General features: G+C 37.7%; 1 protein-coding gene across 11 annotated transcripts in view; it reads left to right on the forward strand.

The window, feature by feature from the left end:
- The window catches only part of mbnl2 (muscleblind-like splicing regulator 2), a 150361-nt gene that overhangs the window by 123691 nt on the left and 5696 nt on the right, over positions 1 to 20974 (forward strand). The window lies entirely within an intron of this gene.

Below are 20974 nucleotides of genomic sequence, written 5' to 3' on the forward strand. Positions count from 1 at the left end.
CCAATATATGTTAGTAGTCAAAGCAACACAACTTCTGTTAGGTCTTTCATTTACTCAATAATTAAATTTATAATTTTACTGCAGTCTAATTTGTAATGTAACATAAATAAATTGTGGATAAATTAGTTAAAACAAAATGAGAACATAACTGAAAAAAGAACCTAAGTGAGATGATTGAAGTTTGGAATTATAATAAAAATTGGTGTCAAGTTGCTTTCCCTTTTTTGAGAACTTCAGCTTTTGGGAAAACTCTCTTGGGTTTAGAGTTGGTTTGGCTTTTTCCCCATAGTTTTAAATCAAGAGTGGGAAGAAAAATCAAGCTTTGAAGCCTAATTGTTTCCATTAACAATGTGCTATGTTATGATTCATAGTTCAATTGCTTTAGGTTTTGCTAAACATAAATAAATAATTTAGATGACTAGCATCTTAAAAAGTGAACGCAGAATTCTACCAAGCTTTGTAGACAACTGCATCAGTGTACGAGTCTCTCCATTTTTTAGTAATATGGACTACACTGAAAAGGCGTGAAAAGTACCAAGCATTAATTTGAACCATTAAAGTCCATTTAAGGCAAAAAACCTAGTTTGATCAAAGCTAACAACTTTAAAATGCTATTTCAATAATTTTGAATGAAATAGGAGTAAAAATTCTCAAATATTAAACAGTGATCATGTGCTGTTAAAGTTAATTTGAAATAAAGAATGAGAAAAGGGGGATTAAAATCTTGAACATCTCAAATTATATATCCTTCTTGCTTCGACAAGACAACTGTAAAAAAGATCAGCCAATCTATTGGTGAGAAAATAGAAATATTATATGATATCAAGAAATCTGATGTTTCCTGTACATAATCGGCATTGTTAATTGTTAATATTTCCTTTTGTTCAAAATGTAGCTCAGCATCTAAGGCTGCTTGCAAGCAATATTCACCACCTAGTGTTGATCTTCAAAGATGAAGCATTTGAGCTTCAAAGCTGATTTGTTCCCCTGACCTAGCCCTTTTTTGTCTGCAACAAAAAAAAAACTCCCTTTCAGTCCTCAACATTAAATTTGAGAGCAGATTTTCCCTTGATGGTAATTTTAGTTTCTATGAATGGGATTTCATTCTTAGCGATAATTATAAACATCACATGATGATTTTTTTTGTATTATAGTCCATTTCCAAAATTTGTTTCCCCCACAGAGGCTGAGAACAATCGAAGATTCAAAGGTTCCAATTGTTAACAATATGTAATGGTTACTGTGTTGTATCTATATATTTAATCACACATTTGAACAGTAGTTTTTGATTTGCATTTTCTTTCGTCATACTTTTGGTTTACACTCGGGTTTTGATTTTTAAAATTTTTTTTTGCTTTTTGTACTTTATTATTGCTTTGTTAGAACCAATGCTTGTGTGGAGCAGAGTTGAACAGAATATGTAGGGGTTGGGTGACAGAAGGAAGCAAATTTAAAGAGAGATGAGTTCTGTAGTTTTAATGTCTTATGAAATAGAGAATTATGTATTAATGCTTTGCTGTGAATCATGGCAAGTACAATGAGATACCATATTTTCATGCATATAACTTGCGCGTACATATAACACGCAGAAAAAAAAACATAAATCATGTAAAAATGTTTTCGTATAATGCGCACGCAAATACTGCGCAAGCATAGTATTCTAAATTCCAACTGGAAAAATCAATTTGCATTTAAATGGGACAGTAGACAAAGCACATACCAGTATCTGCTACAGTTAATCTCCTGCAATTAAAACCCAATCAACTTCCCCCAGAGGTGTCAATCGCCCATTGCTGCAACACATTAACAAGCTTTGGAGAGAAATCAATTAAATAGATCAAAGGCAAGCTTCAGAGTTGAGCAGGATTTTAATTCTAATGTTATCTCATATCAGAGATTTGATGGTTCAGGGACGCAGCTGGGCAATTAACATTGATACGGTGCAGTACCGTAGCTAAAATGTTCTGTTTATAGGGGCACCATGGCATTCAATACAAAGAGATATTCCTAAGATCAATATTTCCCACGCCCTCTATAAATTGTGTGCATTCTTTGAATGCTGCTATTCTCATGCTTGATATAATATTCCTGTGCTCACCATAAATTGCGGGCGCATCTTTCCCACAGCTGCTATAAATTGTGCATATTCTTTCAATGCTCCTATTATATTCCCACACCTGCTATAAATTGCCATTTCAACTTTCCCATGCCCACTATTACTTGTGTGCATTCTTTCAAGATGTAAAAACATTCTCTGATAACGTGCACGTGCATATAAAGTGCAGGGCAGTGCCTGGTTTGTAAAATACACATATGAGTGTTGTATGCGTTCAAATACGATCATTGAAGAACTGGAAGAAAGTATTTGCAGCATATCCAGAGTTCAAATGAGATATGGAAAAATATGTTGTGAACTTTTGGATAAACTTTGGCTTTTTAATAAATAACTGAGAGAAATTGATTAAAACATAAAATTAGTTTCTTGAGAGACATGCATGGCAATGGTTATTTAATGCAAGGATATGGTCAGTACCATTTGAAGTTGAATAGGATGACTAATATTGATTGGTTGTGGAAAATCTTCATGGTCCACTCATCAAGAAGGCAGTGTTGTGTCAATTTGAAACTCAAAACAAATGGTGCCTTGCATAACTTTTATTTGCATTGAATTTTATTTTTTCCTTCTATCTGTACCACTTCAACCCTCAATTTTATCGTTGTCTAAGTAACTGAATATAGAATTTTCATGAAAGGTATAAACAAAATAGTGTCTCTGGTCTCTGATAGTTATTTCATTCTTACCCTGACATTACATTTGGCCACTAATTCCAAATTTCTTATTAATTCTGAGATTTGATTCATTCAGCCTAAGTAATAGTCTTTAAAATTGAACTTTGTCAAGATATATATTAAAATTCAGTGCAGTATTATTAAATATTAAAAGAGAAGTAAATATGCAAAATGTATGAGATGAAACTATTGCCTGATACAGTTGCAACTATGAATGGTCACCATTGAGTATGCCTTTTTAAAGATTGCTACCTAAATGCACATGTTTTGGAGCCACAACCTCTTTTTGCCAAACAACATAGGAAAATTGAATGTTCATTGCTAACATTATGACCCTTTTTTATTATTATTTAACCCAAGAAAAGATATTGCACTCCATGGAATTTTATTGCAGCAAAAGATCACTCTGCTTAGCAATGGGTTGCAACTTCTCCCCCATAGCGATTCATGGGAAATTAAATGAAATTATTGTCTTATTAATTATTTCTTAATACCTCTCAAAGGTTACATCTTTACATTTAACATGGATATGATGCAAAGCTTAGTAATATTTTATCTTTATCTCCAGGAGTAAGATGCTATGATGCTCACAGTCTTTTTACCAGGGAAGATGATTCTTTAGGGCATAGGTTTAAGATGAGAGAGTCAAGAGGGACTGAGGAGCAACATTTTCACTGCAGGGTGAATGAGCTTCCAGAAGAAACTGTAGAAGAGGGCATAATTGTTTCATTCAAAAGGTATTTGAACAGATAAATGGATAGGAAGGGCTTAGAAGGATATGGACTAAGTGGGACTACTCCAGAATGCCAATTTGGTTGCATGGGCAAGTAGGGGTGAAGGGTCTGTTCAATGCTTTAAGACACTATGATTCCATGGTGTACCTGGATCAGATCATTCTGTTCTGCTGGTTTAAGTATGATACCCTCCATTCTATTTTATTGAGCCTTCTTAATACGTTCTTCTATTTCAATTTTCCTTTCACACTTGTTTATTTATTCATAATTTCTTTATTACAACAAATGAGAGTGTTAAGTCCATTGGATCAATGCTGGCTTTCAGGAGCCAGTTCTATAATGCTCATTCCCCCTGCCCCTATTTCTCTGGAGCTTAACATCAAGTCCTTTGGATTATTTTTGCCAATTACTTTTACTAAGGAATAACCTATCATCACATCCTGAAGAAACTGTCATACTCAGATATGATGTAGAAAGGTTGTTTACCATGGTGGGAGAGTCTAGGACAAGAGGGCAAACTTCAGCATAAAAGGGTATCCACTTAAATTAGAGATATGGGGTATTTATTTAGTCAGTGGGTATTGAATCTAGAATTTGTTGCCACAGGTGGTTGTGGAGGCCAAGCCATTTGGTGTATTTGAGGCAGAGATTGATAGGTTCTTGATTAGGCAGGTTATCATAGGTTATGGGGAGAAGGCCAGGCAATGGGGCTGAGTGAGAAAATGGTTCAGCTCACGATTGAATGTTAAGGCAGACTTGATGGGCTGAATAGCCTATTTCTGCTCCTCTGTATTATGGTTTTGTGAGATATTTAAAGGGAATATGAGGGCCCTTTTCCCAAATAGATATATGGATGAAGCTGCTAGAGGAAGTGGTAGAAGCAAATGGGATTAGACTTGGTTGACATAGAGCTGAAGAGTTATTCAGCATGGAAACAGTCGTGATAAACCTACAAACTGTGCATTGAAGGGAACTGAGATCAAGTTAGATCCCAAGACCTAGGACCTGTGAGGCAGGAACTTTAAGCCCCTTTTACACTTGTGTAGCCACTGAAAACGCAGTGGTGACTGATGAACATGAAAGAACAACACCCACAGTTAAGGGTAATTCAGAACTCGTTTACTCGAGTCACGCACGTATTCTTTTAAATCACTGAACCACACGCGCTGCGTCATAATGTTATGGCATCCCATTCTGGTTCGTCAGACCTTTGGGAATTGTAGAAGCATCTGCCATAGGGACTGCTTCAGGCCATCTTGTAAACCTATGAATAGATATCGGTAGTCTCGTTAAACTGGAATTGGTCCCACATGGACATGGTCGAAGTGGCGAGTTACTGATGGGAGGCGTTGTAACGGTGTTTTCATATGCCGATGGATTTTGACTTTTTGACAAGCTACACAAGATCTGGCCATTTGTGTGACATCTTTCTTCAAATCGTGCCAAACAAATCTGTCTGAAATCAGACGAACGGTCGATCTGATGGATAGATGAGCAAAACCATGGACAGAATCAAAAGTGTGACATCTCCATGAAGCTGGAACCACAGGCTGTGGATGTATTGTTGATACGTCGCAAAAGAGCAGCTTGCAGTCAGCATCGATTTGCACATCCTTCCATTGTTGGTTGGTTATCGAGGTGCGATACGACTCCATCTCAATATCTTGTGCTTGAGCAGTGGCAAGAGCCACGTAATCAATACCGTGGTCCATAGCTGTTATCTCAAGCGCAACTGAGTGGGAAATTGCATCAGCCACTACATTGTCTTTTCTAGATATCTGCATTATTCTGGTAGGGAATTCCGAAATGAAGGACAACTACCGCTGTTGTCAAACTGACTAGGGCTCCAACACCTTTGAAAGTGTGAAGGTCAAGGGTTTATGGTCTGTGAACATAGTGAAGTGTCTGCTTTCCAAAAAGTAACTGAAGTGACAGATGGACAAATATATGGCTAGGAATTCTATATCAAAGGTACTGTATTTTTACTCAGCCTCACGGAGGTGGCGGCTAAGGAATGCCAGTGGCTTCCATTGTCCATCAACAAAATGCTGCAGAGTACCCCCTATGGCCATATCTGACGTGTCTGTTGAAAGGGTGGGGGTTGCGTTTAGGACTGGATAACTGAGCATGGTTGCTTGAGCTAATAGTTCCTTTATCTTTATGAAAGCATTTTGACTTTCATCTGTCCGCTGAATAGATTTGACCTTACCAGACAGCAGATTGAACAGAGGCTTCATAACGTGACAATAAAAATTAACCATGTCCAAGAACTCGTGTAGACCTTTGACAGTGGTTAGTCTGGAATATGCAGTAATAATGTCAAAATTGGTAGGCAGCGGAACCACACCCTTGTCGGTGATTGTATGCCGCAGGAATTCTATGGACTGTTGACCGAAAACACATTTATCTGGATTGATGGTCAGTCCAAATTCTCGTACATGTTTAAAGAGTGTACACAGATGTTCCATGTGCTCTTCTTTAGTTTTGATGGCGACTAATATGTCGTTTAGATAAATGAAGACGTTGGCCATGCCATTCCCTACTGCATCCATAACTTGCTAAAAGATCTGAGCTGCATTTTTTCAAGCCATACGTAAAAATTTGAACAATCTGAAAGGGGTATTTATTCCTGTTTTTGAGATGTCGCCTGGTTCCACTGGCACCTGGTGATATCCATGTATCAAGTCCACTTTTGAAAAGATTTTCGTCCCATGCAGATTCACTGAAAAATCTTGAATATGGGGAATTGGGTAGCGATCCGGTATAGTGGCATTGTTGAGCCATCTATAATCTCCACAAAGTCTCCATCCTCTAGTGCATTTTTGGACTAAACGTAATGGCGACACCCATGGGCTGTCGGACCTGCAAATTATCCCCAGCTCTTCCATTTTGTGGAATTCTTGTTGGGGTTGAAAACTGCAGAGTTGTAATTTTGGGAAACTCTTCTACAAGTCCGGAGAACTTATCAACAGTTTTATGCAGGGCTTGAAGGCATACCACAGGAACATGCGATTCTGCCAGGTGAATAGTTTGAAAGGTGGTACTATCCACCAGCCGACACCGTTTTAAATCCATCATGAATGAATGAGCTGGAAGGAAATTGGCCCCAAGTAGCAGTTGTGATACTGCCACTATCACAAAAGGCCATGTGTAAATGTTTCTCTCGAACTGAACATTCATTTTTTTGGTGCCATACGTGGGTATGTTGAAACTATTGACTGCTGTGTGTTGGAACTTAGCTGTAGGATAATGTGCATCAAAACTGGTTGGTAGAAAAACACTAACCTCCAATCCTGTGTCCACCAAATATTTACGTTGGGATAGTTGATCCCAAACATAATGAAGGCTCCTAGATTTTCTGCCAGCTGTTGCAGCCATTGACGATGGTCGGCCAGGCCATTTACTGAGAGTGCACAGCGTGGCCGGCACCTACATGCATTGACTCCCCAATGCTGGTGAACTGTCGACAGGCTGACTGCCTGACTTGAGACATTGCCTCGTTATAGGCACTGGTGTGTTGAGAGCATTGGCTTGGGAAGTAGTGTCAACAATGGAGATGCTAGGTGCGGATGGCTGTGACGCAGTGACATTGTCCAAAGACCTTTTGGTGTATTTTTTTTTTGCCAGCCACAGGATGTCTGCCTCTGCAGCTACTGCCATGGGGTCTACAAAAGAACTCTGCGATATTAAGAGTCTATTGGCATCCTCTCTCGGAAGAGCTGTTTGAATAACATATCTGGCCGTTGGCCGGATGCCAGACAGGAAACAGTCTGGTGGCCCTCTCTCTGCAGGACATGCCGAAAATTCACAGCAGGAGAGCTTTTAGAGTGTTGTACTTGTGCTCTCCAGGCTCCACTGGATCACACAGGCCATCACCAACTCGCTTGACAGTGACTTGGTCTAAGACACTGACAAGGTGATGATAGCAAGTCGCATCCACCTCGATCATCCCTGTGGTGAAATTGTGCCTCCGCCTGTCAAAACCACAGCACTGGTTCTACTGTTCAGAAGGGTGGTAGCTTAACAGCAACAGCTGCAGTGTCCATATGGTCCAAAAGCTCGTTTTGGACCTGCCGGGGTCACCAATTGTAGCTACTGAAAACACCGTGGTGGCTGATGAATGCAAAATAATGACATACAGTTGCAGATAAATCATAACTCTTTTACTTGAGTCACGCACATATTCTTTTAAAACATTGAATCATAACTTTATGACATCCTGTGCCTGTTTGCTATACTTTTGGGAGTTGTAGTCTATCTATAACATCACTACACTTGTGTCCCACTAAATCAGTTGTTCAATGTCTCGGGACTATGAACAATCATGCCACTCTCTTTAGAAATGTATCTGCACTGTTTAAACTGTGACTTCCACATTCTTTTCAATGTTTGGATAAAGAGCTCTTTCTTAATTCTGCTGTTGGAATTCTTGATTATCTTATATTTGTGTATCTTAGATCTGGTTTCTACACAAATTATCTTCATTCCACCATGTCAAATGATTGCATCATTTCAGAATCTTTTATGGGTCGTCCCCTGATGTTCTTGACTTGAGGACTAACATCACTACTTCATAGGTTTAAATGGTATTGTTATGAGCCCAGAGGACCCCAAATCCCAGCAGCAATAGATATTCACCAAGACAAATGGTTACTTAAACAAAAGTTACTTTTAATTATCTTTAAGCATGAAAACAGAATCATACTTTAGTTTATCACTATTGACTTAACTAACCTAATTTATCCCCCTTCTAATTCTAAGTGCACATGTATATAATGTGTGTGTGAGTTCAGAAACGTTCTTTGATTCACAGTCCAATCTCACTTCTCATTCCTCCAAATTCACTGGTTGCAGGCAATTCTTACACTGTGCACAAAATTTATCATTTATAAAGTTCACCAGGCTTTGGTGCTTAAAACTGAACTAAACACTCACAATCCGTCTTCCAAAAATGGGGATTTCCACAAGCTTGCCAGCTTGTCCTGTTCCAGTTCCAGTTGCTGCTGCCGACTTTAAAACTGTAGAACTGATCTCTCTCTCTCTCTCTCTCTCTCTCTCTCTCTCTCTCTCTCTCTCTCTCTCTCTCTCTCTCTCTCTCTCTCTGAGAGAAAAACCTGTTTGAATTTCTCTGCTTGCAAAACCACATGATCCTCTTAGAACAGCAAGTTCCTCTCCAGACTGTCTGAGGCTCTGACAAGCTCTTTCATCTTTTGCCTTTTTGTAAACAACAATCCATTAGTGAAGTCTCTTGGGCACTCTCCAATGCTTTTGCAAAGGCTCTGAGGCCCCGACATGTCTAACATTAGCAGAGCTCCAGTATTTTAAATAAGATCTGTTTTAAAGTGTTTGTATGTGACCTACACTAACAAACTCTGCCCCAATTTATCTCCCAAAGACATATCTATATTCTGTCACAATATCCTACCAGAAAATCTTATTTGCATATTTCTTAGCTTCTCTATATCCTTTACAGAGTATGGAAACAAGAAATGCACAGAGTAAATGTGGTCTAACCAAGGTTTGAGAAATGTTGAACACGGCTTTTCATTTCCATCCCCAAGAAGTGAAGCATAATTTTTAGTTTCCCTTTATACACTTCTGTTGACTTGTCACTATGATTTGTCTATCTTTAACCCTGGATTCCTTTTGCCCTTCTACCACAACTAGACTCCTGTTTAGTGCATGTGGTCTTTCTATTTCTATTAAAAAAGGTACTATCTCATACTAGATATTTTTAAATTTGTTTGCCAATTACTTTTCCAATATGGAAGCTTATAAGAATTTAATATTTTTCCAATGTCTTCAGACTGAACTCTACCTCCAACTTGCTGGCAAATGCATTACTACTTATTCCTGATCCAAATAATTTATGGACTTAGTGTTTGGCTTCTACTGCTGATTGTCCAATTCAGCTGACTATGATGGTAAGGCAGTACATTGTCAGAACTTTAGTGTACATACTTACTAGGAAATTTAGTATATGCTAACAATTTAGATGTGAATATAGTCAGCATGCTTAATAGATTTGTGGATTGTGGATAATGAAGAAGGTTATGTAAGATTACAACAGGATCTCAGTCAACTGGAAATATATCCAAGGAATGGCAGATGGAATCTAACTCAGATAGGTGTGATGTTTAAAACAGGCCAGGACTTGCAGTGCAAATGGCAAGGCCCTAGAGAGTATTGTCGAACAGAAGGACTCTGGGTTACGAGTATATTGCTCCATGAAAGTGACGATACAGGTAGAAAGAGTGGTGGAAAAGCCATTTGGTTTTAAAGGCAGTGCATGCAAGAGTTTGGATGTCATATTATAGCTGGACAACACAGTGGTGAGACAGAATTGAAAATATTGTGTGCAGTTCTGGTCATCTAGCTATCAGAAGGATTTCATTAGACTGGAAAAGGCACAGAAAAGATTCACGAGGATGATACTGGGACAGAAAGACTTGAATTATAAGGAGAGACTGGAGAGGCTGGGCCTTTTTTTTTCTGGAGCTCAGGGGGCTGAGGAGTAACAATACTGTGGTGTATAAATTCCTGTAGTCCATACTTAAGGTGAATCGTCACAGTCTTTTTCCAATGAAAGGGGAGTCCAAAACTGAAGCACATAGGTTTAAAGTGAGAGGGGAAAAATTGTAAGGGGACCTTCAGGGGTAATCTTTTCATATAGAGAGTGGAGGATATGTAGAACATGCTCCCAGAGGAAGTGGTAAGGGGAACTAGAGTTGTAACATTTAAAAGATATTTTGAAAGAACATGGATGGACGAAATGCAGGCAAATGGGACTAGCACAGGTAAGCAACCTGCTTGGGATGGATGAGTTGGGTCTGATGGCTTTCTTCCATGCTGATAACGCTGTGACTCTTTAATTTCAAAACTTTTTAATAATACTTTTGACTTTACTGAATAAGAATCTTTGCTTCATATCTGATTTCTTTCCTCTCTCCCCAATTAAACTAATATGGCATTAAAAGAGATTATTGATGCTTTCAGCGATGTCCTGTAATTTGGGGTAAATGGTAACTGGACATTGTTGTGAATGCCGTAAGTGCAATTGTTTCTTTTAACATTATTGGTTTGCAACAATTGTTTCCGAATCCCATATTTGTAGAGAGGGATGGGAGGTGTGCCCAGTGAGGAAGGTGGAGTTGTAATCAATTGGCTAATCCTTTCTTAAACTCTAGATCAAGTCTGTGCAAAACAATCTGTATGGAAATGTATCTGTGTTCTTCATGAGCTATTGTTTACCATGTTCAATTGGTTACTAATAACAGTTATTTACTTGGAATTCCAATGCAGCTTTCAGTGGAAATGGATAATAAAATGCAATATCTGCATCTGAAATTATGATAAATGATGTTCAATAATAAAGCAGTTGCCAAACAGTATTGCATAAGAACTCTCAACTTGAGAAAGTCCTGATATTTCCAGATTTACTTCAATTCCACTGTGTTTATCTGTGATTGAAAATGTGCATGAGACAGTTGATAAACAATTCCCTTGTTGCTGGATATTTTTGAGAACTCCCCTAAAACTTGCTACCTTTATATTCTTGTTCTGTCATGAAAATCAAATGGTAGTTCAATGTAGGTTCCCAAAAGGGGAGAAAAAGTAGTATTTTAATCAGACACTTTGCAATCTGGAAATGTGAATGAAATAATCACTCATTTTTCCAATTGTGAGAGAAAAAATTCAATCATCCTAAAGTACTGGAAATGTACTTACGGTAACTAAATGCCTGCTGGTTTTATCAGGCTATTGTGCGGAAGAAAACTGTTAATTCGTATCACAATGCCATGAGTTTATGGAACTGACTTTGCTTTGTTCAGTGGTGACAAAAAGCGTAACACATATTGTGCTATTGATGGATATCATGAAGCTACTTTATTTTTTAATAAAGGAAATATTTTTTAAAAAGGAATATCCTCAGGATTTTCCATAGTATCCTCAGTTTCAAAACCCGAGAGAAAGTGCCCGCTGAATAGTTCATGTACATCACCGTCCACTTTTTAATGATTACAGTAGTAATGCTACACTGCTTTTTTTCCCACAGCTTTTATATTGCTTAAGCAGCTGCATAAAAGTTTGCATGTTCTTGTTTCACCTGGGGCTCAGCACTTAAATTTTCCAGGAGTTATATAGAACAGTTATACCATAAAAATGTCTTGTCACAGGTAGCTCTCTCCCTTCCCTTTCATTCACACTTCACTCATTTTCGTACCTAAATATATGTTCAATATTTACTCTTAACTTTCCGGTTCTTTAAATTGTATTTACATTAATCAGAAGCATCTCGCTGTCAAAAGATTGCAATAAGTTTCTAAAGGGTTTGTTATCTAATTAACAATGTTTTCAGATATGTATATTTTAATTTTTTTCACATTTGGTCTTGAACCCAGAAGTTAATTGTGCTTCCGCATCTTAAATCAACCTATTGTGATCATGTAAGCTAAAAACAGATTAAGTTTAAAGTATATAAAAGAAAACTTAATCTACATCTTAAATGTCTCCTTTGTCTTATGTTTAAAATTGCCTTTTTCTATCATTGCAATGCAAAACTAAACCTAGCACTGTTTGTTTGCTTGTTATATTGACCTACCCTATTCCCCTGTGGTATGTCTTCTTTCAACTAACTTTCTGTTCAACCTGCTGATACCCCATTCTTTGTCCAAGTGAATGGAAGCTTTGCTCATCTGCCGTGACTTCAATTCGGGCAACTGTTCTTGCCTAAGCTGCTGCTTTCTGAAACATGGGAAAGGTATGCTATGAAGATTCTAGTTAGACATGTGCTTTGCAATTTTTTTTGGAACAATTCAGCTCATAAGCAAGACAGCTGCTATGTACCTGCCATGTTCATAATATTTCATTTCTGTAATTGTCCTAAGTGTAGCATACTTTCACTAGCTTTTAACTGGAACTTGTCAAAAGATAATCCATGTGGCTTTATCAAATTATTTTGTCGTTAATAACTGCCTGCATGCACTGAAAGCCATAGCCAAGCATGGTGTATAATTTGTGTCCATGAATGTTATTTCTGAATAGTACAGTTGCACACAACACAAGTAATTTCAAAATACAGATTTTTAAGAAATCTAAAGTGCTATAGATGTTTATAAATTATTGTAAGAAAAATGTATATTGTTGTATGATATTATTCAGAATTTTGTGCAATATTTAAAGTTTAATAAAAATGTCTGTACATTTGTATTTTACATTTTAAGGTTGTTTTAAGTGCACATATGTTAGCAAAGTGGAAATATAATAGTCAATATAATTTATCCAATTTTTTTGTGTTTTTAGAAGACAGGAAGTGGTTCCTGAGTTGAAAACACTTTGCCAGATGTGAAAAATAAGATTAGGTTCCATGGTTAAATCCTTGGGAAGAACTGACACTTTGATTTGGTCCTATCTTGCTATATTCTCTAATCAAGTTCATATTATTATACAAAGTACAGTATTGGTAATTCTGCTTTGTGAGAGTTCTGATTCAACAGAGTTCTGCTTCAACATTCCCCCATTTTGGAAAAAAAATTACAGTTATTTGCACAGAAGCTAAAGGCAATTTAAAGTTAAAATAATCCATACACTATGCATTTATGTCTACATTCCTTTAATTAATTTTCTTTCTATCTAATCTAAGGAACTTCCTATCCCTTCTCCACCATGGCAGTGCATTGCGATCTTACTTAGCAGTTGACGTGCATTGTCTGTGGTCTTGTGCATTAACTAATTGTATTAGCATTATGGATCATATGGCTAACAATGATTTGATGTATCAATAATAATATACACAACATTAACCACCAGCTTCACTGGACCAAAAGAGCTAGAATTGAAAAAAAGTGTTGAACTTTAAATTTCATTTTTGTTTTGAGAAGATATAGTAGTTTTACTTTGGGTTAATTGAATGCTTTCTGTGTTACTTCCCTTGTAGTTTGGGAGGGGGTGTTGTTAGTGGAGCTGCTTGGGAAATTATACTGGCAGCACAGGAAAGTTCATCTTGTTCACAAACACTTGCAGAGATTTTGTTTGGAAAAATGTTGTTATAAACTAATTTAATGATCATTTCTAATTTCTTGTCCCAGTATTTCTAGTTGGAAATTAGATAACTCATCCAAACCTGAATTAGTGTACATGACAACACTGGTAATAAATTAGAAAACCCAAGTCAATTAAGAGATTTTGAATAGTGAAAGAAAGTAAAGTATTTGTAATTTCTTTGACATATTGTGGTTAGTTTTGCAACCACGTGGAGAATAATGTTACAGATTACCAGAAGGTTTCAATTGTGACTGAAAACAATTTTCAACCCAGACAGAGCTATAATTCCTCTGACCTAAAGGAATGTGTTTGTAATTAAGGGTCTCTTTTTAATTTAAAATAATGAAATTAATCAATATCATTTTGCTTTATTTAAACACTGAGTACTAATTGCTAAAATACAATCTTCATCATGTACTTTGAATTAATCAGCTTTGAATAACAAGATTAGTTACTCCACACAGCATGTTCACTTGTGTGGTAGAACAGTGTGAGTGAAGAAAGAAGCAGGTTTCAGTAATCAAAGTAAGAGCTTGGACCAATACTCTACAATTTCAGCTAATGACCTTTTGCAATATTGAGAATGTGTGCATTGTTAAGAGTGGCTCAGAATAAACCTTAAAACTGATCTGTATATTTAACAAGAAATAAAATTTAGTCAAAGAAGTGGTTGAAAGCTTTACCTTAAAAGAGGATAAGTTTAGGGAGGGAAATCTAGAGCTTGTGGTATGTGGCTTGTACATAGAACCTATAACAGTGCAGCCCTTCGACCCACAACATTGGGCCAACCTATTCCACATCAATCTAACCATTCCCTCCACAGCTCATAACCCCTTTTTTTTTCTTGTATGTCCGTATTGTATCAGCATCCCCCTCCAACCCTGGCAATGCATTCCAGACATCCAACACTGTATGTAAAACAAAACCTACCTCTGATGTCCCCCCAAAACTTTCCTCCCCTTCCCTTAAATGGATGTTCTCTAGTATTGGTCATAGCTGCCTTGAAGAAAAAGACGCTGGCTGAGCACCCAATTTGTGGCTCTCATGGTCTTGTACACCTCTGTTAAGTCACCTCTCCTTTTCTGTTGCTCCCAAGAGAAAAGGCCAAGTTCACTCAACTTTTCAAATGTGACAACTGAATAGACAGTGTATTTCAATTAAGGTTGTGCAAGAGGCCTGCACTGGAAATGCATGGACCTTTTTGGCAGTATATCTCGGTCGCCAAGATTCAGGAATTCAGAAACTGAACAATGAGAGGAGAAATAATTGAATTAAGATCTAAAGGTATATGCATTTACCCTTTTATTCTTTTCTATCTTTAGCCGTGTATTTCCATCTTCAATTCAAATAGTCTGGATTTATTAATGTTAACTAGTGGAGTGATGATGACTCACCAGTGATTTATTTAAACACGGTATCTTAATTTGTTAAATTCTAATCCTGAGAAAATTATGGAATGAAGTGGTGATTTTATTAGATGTTTTCAGTGAATTCTCATCACATTGTTATTTAATTCAAGATAGCAGTCAGCATGTTTTTCGTTTTAATATAATACTTGGATTTAGAAATGAGAAGGTGAGGAATAGGTGTGGATAGATTAAACTGGGCAAGTTAATTTGGTACAAAGATAAAAATTGTTTCCATCATTTGATACTTTAAGATTAGATTTAACTGATATTGCATGTTTTTGAAAATGGTATTAAAACGGGTGAGACAGAGGCTGAATGTTTAATTCATAAATATGACTAATTATTGAACCCCATGGACAGGAATCAATAATATAGGAATAATTTCTGGTTATGAAATGTATCTTTGATGCAATTATCAATAAAATACATATTTGGATGTTAAAAGAAAGGTATATCTTTGCATATTTTGGAAGCCAGACAGTAATCTTGAAGAGCAATACAGAAAGGTGATTGAGAAATTCAGCAGGTCATGCAGCTTCATGCAGTTAATTTTGAAAAGTTTGTATTATGAAGTGATCTAGTAATAGATGTTTACTATATCCCTAATATAAGCAAAAGCCTCATGCAGTAAATGAAAGATGATCTTTTTAAAAGATAATGAAGAACTGGGAATAAACTGAAGGGTGTTACTCAAGGTCATGTAGATAATTACTGTTATTTTCAAGCTCTTTGATCTTGAGAATGTTAGTGAGACCAAATCATGAAACTCGGCAAGAATTTCCACTGGAACTCCTGGGAAGCATTTGTTAAGTTCACAAAGTATATATTTTCCTGTAGTTTGATGCGTCTTTTCTTTTTCTCACCAATTTCGTCATCAGCAATTAAATATTCTTCTCCTTCTCTGGAGTAATTTAGAAGATTTAACCAGTGAATCTGCTGGTAGTTTTTCCACTTAAATTTCCTACTTCATTTCTCCTTTAGCACCTGGAATTGTTGACTGCTTTATAATTTACAGAAACATAATAGACCATTTTCTTAATTACTTGCATTTATGTTGCCCAAGTCTCCTCTTCAATGAACCCTTATGAAACCCTTCTCTCCCTTATCTAATTACCTAGATTCCATAATTGATTCATTTGCTCATCTCATACCATATAAATTTGCATTCTAAATACTCATTGGGAGAAGAAAGGTATCCTGAATTTTGTAGTTATTTCATTAATGACTAATGTTTTGTGACTTTAAATTTTGGGTTCTCCACCACTTCTACACCATTAAATCCCTTCATTTTTAAAGACCTAATTTGCATCATTGCTTAGCTCATGAAAGAAAAAAAGATATTCCCCTCTATTTATAACTAATTTTTAAACTATTAATAAAAAAATTACATGACTGACTCCAGGAAAACTCATTCAGAAATAAAACATAAGATTCGATAAAACACTCAGCAGGTCATCTGTGGAGAGGAAAACAGAAAAAAGGTTCAGAGAGGGAGGATGATGGTGAGAAGAGGACAAAATTTTGCTCTAGGATAGAAAGACAAGAGAAGTAATGAGGTGGAACTGGATGAAAGATGTTAGTGGGGGTGGGGGGGAGAGGTACTGCTTGCCGGACTCGTCAGATCGGGTAGAACAGGACCTGATTGGTCCTGACCTCCAGAGGTCTCTGGAGTTTACACATTCTCCCTGCGGCTACACGGGTTTCCCCAGGTCACCTGATTCCCCCTCGCATCCTAAAAATGCACAGGTCAGTAGGTTAATTAGCCACTGTAAATTATCCCTTGTGTGTGGGTGAGGTGTAGAGTCTGAGAGAGTTGATGGGAATGTGGAGTGTATAAAAATGAGAATAGTGTAAATGCATGGTCAATGGTTGAATGGACTTAGTTGGCTGAAGGCCCTATCTCTGTGCTGTATCTCTCTATGGCAATGGCTGGAACTACAGGTTATCTGAAGCCGCATTCAGGTGCTCGGACGCAGATAATGAGCCGGCAGAAGCAGCTGGGGGAGTGCAGCTGGGACGTTCAGGTGGCTGTGGAGAAGATGCCTTTCTGTCACCTGAACGTGCCAGCTGAAGGAGAGCTGCGTCTGACCGAACGCCAGCTCTTGTGGACTGCAGCTTTCAGGTGCAACGGGGGATTCTCGGAGCCGGAGATTAGACCTACAGGAGGAGGGTTAAGTAAGTGCTCCTCCTGGCCGGGTTCTCTACTTTCAGGTGGTCTCCCGACAGCCACATAGGGGTAGAATATATGGCTTTACATCGGAGTATTTTGGCCACCTGAAAATGCCTAAAAACTGAAGATGAAGTGATGCTCCTCAAGCAATAATTGTGCTTCCTCTGATACTAGGCTAAAGTCAGATGGAAACTGAAGTGACATGTTGTGCCGTACACAAGCTCTGCAGATGAAGACTGGAGGTCCTCCTTTTGAGTTGTTCTAATGCCCAGTAATACTCAGTGCAGCTCATCAGCCCAGTTGGGGCCCTCTAACCAAGCCATCAAGGCTGACTTGAGATGTTGATGAAATCTTCCCACCATTCCATTGGCCTGGGGATGATAGGTATTGATATGATGAATTGTTGCATTGAGCAAGCGAGACAAGGACGTCCACTGCAAGGAAGTAAATTGTGGTCCTCTATCCGAAGTAATATGCATCAATAAATCAAAACAAATCACCCAGGAACTGAGGAACGCCTGAATACAAGTGTCTGCTATAACATCTACCATAGGCACAGCCTTGGGCCACCATGTAAAGCTATTACTGTAAAAGATAATGGTATCCTTTTGAAACAGGAAGCGGACCAACAATGTCCATGACATGAGAAAAATGCTGAGTAACTGCCGGGAAGGACTGCAGTGGTGCCTTAGTATGTTGCTGAACCTTTGCTTTTTGGCCAAAAACTCATTTATCCAGATTGATGGTCAGTCCAAACGAATAAAAAGTATAGAAAGACGTTCCAAATGTTCTTCCTTCGTCCCACTGGCCACTAAAATTTTGTCGACGTAAATGAAGACATCAGTCATACCACGTCCTAAAGCATCCAAAACCCGTTGAAATAATTCAACAGCATTCTTTAATCTGAATGGCATTTTAAAAATTTTGAACAACCCAAATGGGGCAAACATTGCTGTTTCTGGGATGTCTTCTGACTCTACTAATACTTGGTGATAGCCTCACATCAAGTCAATTTTGGGGAAGGTCTTCACTCCATGCAAATTAACCATGAAATCCTGAATATAAGATATCGGATAATGATCCAGAATTGTGCCACCTGTAATCTCCACACGGTCACCAACCTTCATTGTGTTTCCATACCATTAGAGTGTGACACAGGGTCAATATCGGAGAGGTTGGTTGTGTAGACTTGTCTTTCCTTGCTGTGCTTTTTGGCCAGCCATAGAATGTCTGCCTTCGCCGCTACAGCCCTTGGCTCTTCAAATGAACACTTGGATAACAAAAGCCTAATATCATCTGGCATTTGCTCTGAAAAGAGCTCCTCAAATAACATATTGGGCCTTCCGCCAGCTGCCAGGAACAGCATTTCATCCATCAGTTCTGAATGGTCTCCCAACCCATCAAAATTTAATTTGACTGCCATTTCCCTACAGGACATACCATATACCTATAATAAATGTACTTTTAAAGCATTATACATGCTGCTACATTATGGATCCCATAGGAAGTCACTGACCCTCTTAGTGATGGCCTGGTCCAGGGCACTGACAAGATGATAATGATGAGGGGCGTCCAATTCGACTTTGCAAAGGTGAAATTGTGCTTCATCCTGTTGAAACCACAGTTCAGGCTCAGCTGTCCAGTTGCAGAGTCAATGATTGTCCAAAAATATATTTTTGGACGCTCATTGGGTTCACCAATTGTGCCCATTGAATCACAGTGGACACGATGAAATAATCACACAGGGTGTTTTTAGAGTAAATCAAACGGATTTACTTTTCATCATCAGCTAAAATTACACACTGCACACGTGCTGGCGACATCACGCACTGACATCACATGGCCGGTTCAATGCTTCCTGGGAGTAGTTGTGCTGCCACAGCATCACTACACAACATTTTTATTTATCTTGTAAAAAGTTAACTTGTTTGCACATAGTTGTATCTATCTCTATATAAGTAATTTTAGAAATGTAATTCATTGCATGCAGTACCCCTGCTGACTCCTAACAAGTGGGAAAGTCTGTGAAGTCCTTTGATATTGTATATGAGCTGACGTTTCACTCAATAAAGCATTTTACCTTGCTTCATTTAAGCTTAAACTCTGGAGGTAGTGGCAGTATTTAATGCTTTGAAATCTTTAACAATTCATTTGATGTGTTATGTTAATAAATATTAAAGTGTCCTGAGAGTAATAAATAATATTTTCTAACCACAAGCAGCACTTAAAGATTTGCAGTTTAGTCTGCTCATATTAATAAAAAAGCAAACATGATGCAAAATTAGAATTTTGAAATAAGCATGTATTTTACATTCTCTAAATTCTTGGTCAAGTGGTCAGAATAATGTTGAAAGACCGTGCTTTCGAGGTCACATGAGTATGTATTCCTCTGCAAAAGATTAAAAAACTTAAGAAAAAGATCCTTGTTTGTTTTTTTTAATCATTGCTGCCATCTTGAGCTAAATTGTCCTCGGTCAAGTTGAAAAAGGCAACAATCAACTCTAACCTTCTCCAACAAGCCTCGTTTTTCACTCTTGAGATCCTGATTTCCTGACCTAAATTTATCCATTTGCTAACATGACAAAGTTGTTTGGCAGATCAGTGTTGTTTGCTTTATATTATTGTGTATAAATAGTCCGCCATGTTAAAGTGAGAGCTTATTGTCATAAATACAATGTGCAGTTTACCACTTACCAACATTAGCCACATCAAAATAGTATTCAATTGCCTATGAAATATTTTGGGATGTCCACTATACTGAGGTCCTGTTGAAAATGACCAGTTACAAATGGGGTTATCCTTCTTTAGAGAATTAAAACTTAACTGAGGGAACCCAATGCTATATTTCCTAGTTTGTTGCTGATACTAATCAATGTAAGATTGGAAGATGAAAAAAATATATTAAGGAGCTCTGAGGGGATATAGACAAAGTTGAGTGAGTGGGCAAGAACATGGCAAAATGGGCAAATGTGGTCTCTGCCTTGATGAGTAAAGAAATAAAACTGATGTTGAAATTGTGACAGATGGGGTATTGTTGTTGAACTGAATATGGTGGAAATACTCAGCAAATCGGGCAGCATCCATGGAAAGAGAAATAGCCAAAGACCCTTCATTGCAACTGATCACATTTGACTTTATTACAAAGGAGTTTGAGCACAAGAGTAAAGATTCTTTGCATTTCTACAGCTCCTTGATGAGAACGTAAAACTATATTGCAATTTTGCTTAAAAAAGGATGTGTGTATAAAAAAATACAGTAAAAATTCATTAGAACTGTTCTATGAATGATGGATTTGCCATATGTGTACTCTCTAGAACAGTGTCTCTCATCCCTTTTCCACCCACAGATCACTTTGAGTGTTCCTTTACTTATGGCAGACCATCTACAAAAATTGCTCATGGATCACTAGTGGGGAGGGGTGGAAGGGGACTGGCCAGCTCGACCCTTCCCAGTTTCACCATCAGGAATTTTGTTCTGTTTTGGTGGGATATATTTTTGAGAATTGTTGCTCTTTATCATCAAATGAACAATTTTGTTTGGCATGTAACTTGTTTTATCAGTAATATTTTCTTTGCTTCACTATAACATGGACCATGAGAGGTCTACAGACCATAGATTGAGAAATGCTGATCTAGAGTTTAAAAATAGAGAGAAGACTTCATTGAAATGTACAATGCTTGTACATGGCTTGACAGGTTGGGTGCAGGTGGTACTGTATATTGCCCCTAGTTGAGGAATGTAGAACCAGGATTGCTGATCTCAGAGAAAGGATGGATTGAAACGTGGAAAAAAAACGTCAACACAGAGGGTGCTGAATCTTTGTAGTT

The sequence above is a fragment of the Narcine bancroftii genome, chromosome 7 (assembly GCF_036971445.1).
Source record: "Narcine bancroftii isolate sNarBan1 chromosome 7, sNarBan1.hap1, whole genome shotgun sequence".
NCBI lineage: Eukaryota > Metazoa > Chordata > Chondrichthyes > Torpediniformes > Narcinidae > Narcine > Narcine bancroftii.